Below are 5510 nucleotides of genomic sequence, written 5' to 3'. Positions count from 1 at the left end.
TTGTTTATGACGGAGAGGATAATTTAGATTACCTCCCGTTGTGTATGCATTGACTTCCCCAAACCGAGTTAGACATTATTGCTAATGTCCTAAGGATGGGTGTAGTTCATGCACACACTATGCAATGCATGAAACAAATTTTGTCATTTTTGATTTTGAAAGGTGGGAACAATAAAATGAGAACACCTCAATGGGGCCGAGGTGTTAGTCCTCTATGGTGCTAGGACTACTCCAACAATATAATGATCAAGATAAATAAATAAAACAAAGAGAGAAATAGATAAACCTCAAGAGGGTAGGAGCCTCTAAAGCTTGCTAATCTTCCATCATATCATCACTATCATCATCTTCCTCACAAGAAGTGGACTCATCACCACTTTCTTCTTCACTTTCTTGTTCACCTTGCTCATCATCCTCTTCTCCTTCTTCACTAGCTTCTTCATCAATGTTATCATCAACCTCTTCATTACCGACAACCTCATTATCACCCGGAACAACCCTAGATGCACTCGGAAAGAAGACTTCCCTATCCGCCCAACTAGACAAAGGATATGAAGGGTCAAGTAGTCCTTGCCTAGCTAAGTGAAGGAGGGGTGGATATTGGGCTAAGTAAGCATCTTTCTGACCCTCGAAATCTTGCTTGTGCATCTCTTGCTTAAGAAGAGTCAAATAATCATTTCTTGCTTCAACACCTTCGGGCTTGAACTCTTGGTACTCAAAAGGATAGGGTGGTGTGACAATGGAAGAGGAGGGCATTTCAATTTCACCCTTTTGTTGTCGGATAATGTACTCGGCCTGTTTTGAAAGAGGAAGTAGATAGTTGGTCCGGTGGACACTTAAACGACAAATCTTCGAAGGCAAAGTGAAAGATCTAGCCTCACTAGTGAGCCATCCATACTTGGTGTCAAGAGGGTTATGGGTAACCCACTTGTACTTGTATATCATAGTATTAATATCAATGAGATGACCACCCTCTTTCGCCTCATACTTGTTATCCTTGTTGAAGTTTGGATCAAAGTATTTAGCTAGGATAGTGACTAGGCCTCCATTCACAATAACGGTAGTGCCTTTCTTCCCACAATCAATATTTAGCCATCTATCCACCAAACGCCTTAGAGAGTTGAAAGGCTTGGTGTGTTCCCTTCCAATGTTCAAAGCCGACTCAAGAAGAACAAAATCGAGTTTGGTGAAATGGTTGGTGTCTTTTCTTGCAATGATGGTGTTTCCTATGACCTTGTGCCACACTCTAATGCCCGGATGGTGGACTAATAGAGCGCGACTAGCATGAAAGTCCTCAAATTTCCTTCCGGAAATCGCCTCCCAAAGAGGGTCGGGGTCATACTTGCCAACATTCTTAAAATAACTCGGTGAATCATCAAGACCCAAAGCTTTACCCATTTCCTCAAAGGAGATGCACCAACTAACATTAGCTAGGCGGAACTCGATGTTTTCCCTAGTCTCAACCTTGTTAACTTTCAAAGAACTCAAAAATTCTAAGGTAAGGGAGGGGTATGTCAATTCTTTTGATTCAAACAATTTCTCCAACCTCATGGCTTTAAAGAAGGCTCTAGTTTGCTCAAGGACACCCAACTTATCTAAGGTATCTTCACAAATAAACTTGGTGGATAGAAATGATTTTCTAGCAAACTTGGCAAAAGTGTCCCTATGGGATTTGGAAATGAAAATTACCTCCGGATAATTCGAAAGTTGAGCAATTTCCGGAGTAGTAGATGTTGTTGTTCCCATGGGAGGTTGTTCTTGTTGCACTTCCAAGTTTGGGCTAGCTACCACCATAGCCAATGCTTTCTTTTCTTGAAGACTCTTTTGTCTTGATGAGAGTGCCTTTGCCTTTGGTGCCTTTGCCTTTGTTGCTTTTGTTGCTCCCTTAGTCCTTGCCATTGATGAATAAACCAAGAAAAGAGTGAAAAATCTTCAATTTCTAGTGCACCCAAATCGATTTAAAGATGAAAGGCTTTGCCTTTATGAATTCAAAAATCGACTCAAAGGTTGAAGATTTTGTGCTTGGTTTTGATTTTTGTTGAAAGAGGAGTGATTGATTTGTTGTTAAAAGGATGTTTTGATTTGATTTTGGTGAATGTTGTTGAGGAATCTTGTTTTTGTGATGGAGAGGATGAGGGTTTTGAAGTTATGGGGTTTATGAGTAGTGTTATGAGTGAAGGAATGAAGAAATGAAAGTGGGAGGGGGTTTATAAAAACCCGAAAAATTTGAAATGCAGGGGCAAGACGGGCGGTTTTTGCTCGAGACGCCCGGATTCGGCCTGTTCTGGGTTGAGAAATTCTCGCCTAAAGACGGGCGTCTTTCAGTGAAGACGCTCGGATTTGCAAACGCGGGACGGGCGTCTTCTACAGAAGACGGGCGGATTCCTTTACAGGGATTTTTCTTGTTTTCCTCAGCCAAGAAGACGGGCGTCTTCCTTTCAGGATGGGCGGATTTTTGATGACGGGTGGATTTCAATGCAGGACGCTCGGATTCGTTGACAGTCAGAAATTTCAAAAATTCAGCTCATGATGGACGGGCGTCTTCTACCCAATATGCCCGGATTGCCTGAAGACGGGCGGATTCTCCTGAATCCGCTCGGATTCGACCCCTTTTACCCGGATTCAGTTCCATCCGTGTACTTCGCATATCCCTTGTCATTTTCCATTCTTCTTCATATATCGTGTTCTTCATTGTGGGGGCACTACTAAGGCATGGATAGCCTAGGCAATTGCCATCCCCACACTAAGCTAAAGCACTACACATTAATTGAAATTATTAGTCCCTCCCTCACTTCTCTCAAACATGATAATTATCTTGATCAAAGTATAAAAATCCAAAAATAACAAAAATGCAATATAAGAATTGAAACGCAAGTCAGGGAGTTAGAAATATTTACAAATGGTGGTTTAGGGAGGACTCCACCAAACTCTCATTCTTGATGAGATGTCAAGGGGGCATGTTCAAGGTGTTGTTGATGTTGCTCAACACCTTGAAAAAGTAATCAAACGCTTGTTCATTGTCATGATAAAGGTCTTCAATGGACCTTGGCCCTTGTTGTCGGTCTTGATCGATGGCATTACCAATGTAGGGATTAAAAATCCCTTCAAATTCGTCGTCCCAAAGACCACAAACTTCATTAAGTTGATCATTGAAAATCTCTTGATTTGGTGGAGACAACTCTCCCATTTCCTTTTCTTGGCCAATAAGGCCATCTTCTTCATTGCTTGACTTTGGTGAGCTTTGCAAGCTCTCTTTGTCACAATTCACTTGCTCTTTGAATGGAGCATCTTCAATTTTCTTCTTCAATTGGAGTTCCGACTTCTTCTTTTCATCCTTCTGACTATAATGATCGATCATAAAACACGGTTCATGTAAACGGGGAGCTCTCATAGTCTTGTCAAGATTAAAAGTTATACTCTCATCTCCCACTTCTAGAGTGAGCTCAGCATGTTTTACATCAATCACCACACCCGCGGTGTGTAAGAAAGGTCTTCATAAAATGATTGGAATGTTGGAGTCTTCCTCCATATCAACAATGACAAAGTCCACCGGGATGAAAAACTTCCCAATTCGTACGGGAACATCTTCCCATATTCCTAATGGTGTCTTCGTCAATCTATCGGCCATTTGGAGTGTGATATTGGTGCATTTAAGCTCTCCCATCCCCAACCTTTTACTCACCGGGTACGGCATAACACTCACACTAGCCCCTAGATCACATAAGGCTTTGTTGATCGTGGTGTCGCCAATGGTACACGGTATTGAGAAGCTTCCCGAATCCTTTAGTTTTGGAGGTGAACTCCCTTGAAGTATTGCACTACTCACCTTAGTGAAGGCGATAGTCTCAAGTTTCCGGATCGACTTCTTCTTTGTGAGGATGTCTTTCATGTATTTCGCATAGGCCGACACGTGATTGATTAATTCCGTGAAAGGAATTGAGACTTCCAAATTCTTCTCAATTTCCATAAACTTTCCAAGTTGGTCATCAAATTTGGGCTTGGCTTGACGACTTGGAAAAGGAAGTCTAATCAAAATGGGCTCCTTCTCCTTGACCTTGTCTTCATTTTTCCTTGAAATTTCTTCTTTTGATGGTTCTCCATCCTTGGAGTTTTGCACAATTTCTTCCTTATCACTAGCTTTAATAACTTCATCCTCAACTTGCTTCTTCGGTGCTTCATAACTTGTACCACTTCTCAAGTGAATGGCACTAACCGTTTCATGTCTTGGGGGATTACTTTGAGGCGGTAATTGCCCCTTTTGTCTTTGTGAGCTTGAAGATGCTAGTTGAGTCAATTGGGTTTCCAACATCTTGGTGTGAGCTAGAATGTTGTTGATGGTGGTTTCCTTTGCTTGACTATCTTTTTACATTTGAGTGAAAAATTCTTGTTGATTCTTTTGCATTTGGAGGACCGCTTTTTGAACATCAAAACCTTGGTCATTTTGGTGATTGTATGGATTTTGATTTTGGTAACCTTGGTTTTGGTTGTAAAAGGGTCTTTGATTTTGGTTTCTCATGGGAGGTGGGGTGTATGTTGTTTGATGGTTTTGAACATTTTGGCTTTTGTATGAGAGATTTGGATGGACTTTGGTGTTTTCATTGTAATAGTTGGAATAAGGGGTACCACTCTTGTATGCTTGGAAAGCATTCACTTGTTCATTTGTTCCCCTACATTCACTTTGGTCATGTCCCAAAGTTCCACAATTCTCACATATCCCACTTGGGATTGATGAAGATGCCGTCATGGCATTAACATGATGCTTTGGTGATTTTGAGGCTTCTTCAAGTCTAGCCATAGCTTTTTCAAACTTCAAATTGATTGTGTCAATGTGAGCACTAAGTTGAGCACCCAATTGAGTAACAGAGTCAACTTCATGCTTTCCTCCTCTAGTAGCCTTGGAGGTCTACTATATTGTGAGTTATGGACCGCCATTTCCTTAATTTTGTTCCAAGTTTGATTGTCATCAACTTCGGTGAACATTCCATTTGATCCCATGTTGAGAATGTTCCTTGAATCTTCATATAGACCGTTCCAAAATTGTTGTACCAAGAACCACTCGCTAAGTCCATGGTGAGGACACGAGCGACAAATTCCCTTGAACCGCTCCCAAGCTTCATACAAAGATTCTTCATCCCTTTGCTTAAAACCCGTAATTTGAGCTCTTAGCATGTTAGTCTTTCCCGGTGGGTAGAATTTTTTGTAGAAAGCTAGAGCCAATTTCTTCCAAGAATCAATTCCGAGAGTGGCCTTATCAAGGCCCTTCAACCATTGTTTCGCGGTGCCAATTAGAGAAAAAGGAAATAAGACCCATCGAATTTGGTCATGAGTTACACCGGTTTGAGCAATCGCATCACAATAGTCACAAAAGGTTTCCATATGAGAATGAGGGTCTTCACTAGGCATCCCCCCAAATTGGCTCCTTTCGACTAATTGGATAAAGGCGGATTTAGCAATAAAATTTCCGGTCAAATGTTGTGGTGTGGGAGTACCATTGGGTAGGTTCTCCTCGG

The 5510-nt window shown here is 41.5% G+C and overlaps 1 non-coding gene across 1 annotated transcript; it reads left to right on the top strand.

The window, feature by feature from the left end:
• Nucleotides 1–5062: 5062 nt before the first annotated feature.
• Nucleotides 5063–5169, top strand: LOC141610090 (small nucleolar RNA R71). Its single transcript, XR_012527984.1, has one exon. It is a non-coding gene; the product is annotated as a small nucleolar RNA R71 (small nucleolar RNA).
• The last annotated feature ends 341 nt before the right edge of the window (nt 5170–5510 follow it).

The sequence above is a fragment of the Silene latifolia genome, chromosome 10 (assembly GCF_048544455.1).
Source record: "Silene latifolia isolate original U9 population chromosome 10, ASM4854445v1, whole genome shotgun sequence".
NCBI classification, from domain to species: Eukaryota; Viridiplantae; Streptophyta; class Magnoliopsida; order Caryophyllales; family Caryophyllaceae; genus Silene; species Silene latifolia.
This window is presented reverse-complemented; position numbering and strand designations above follow the sequence as displayed.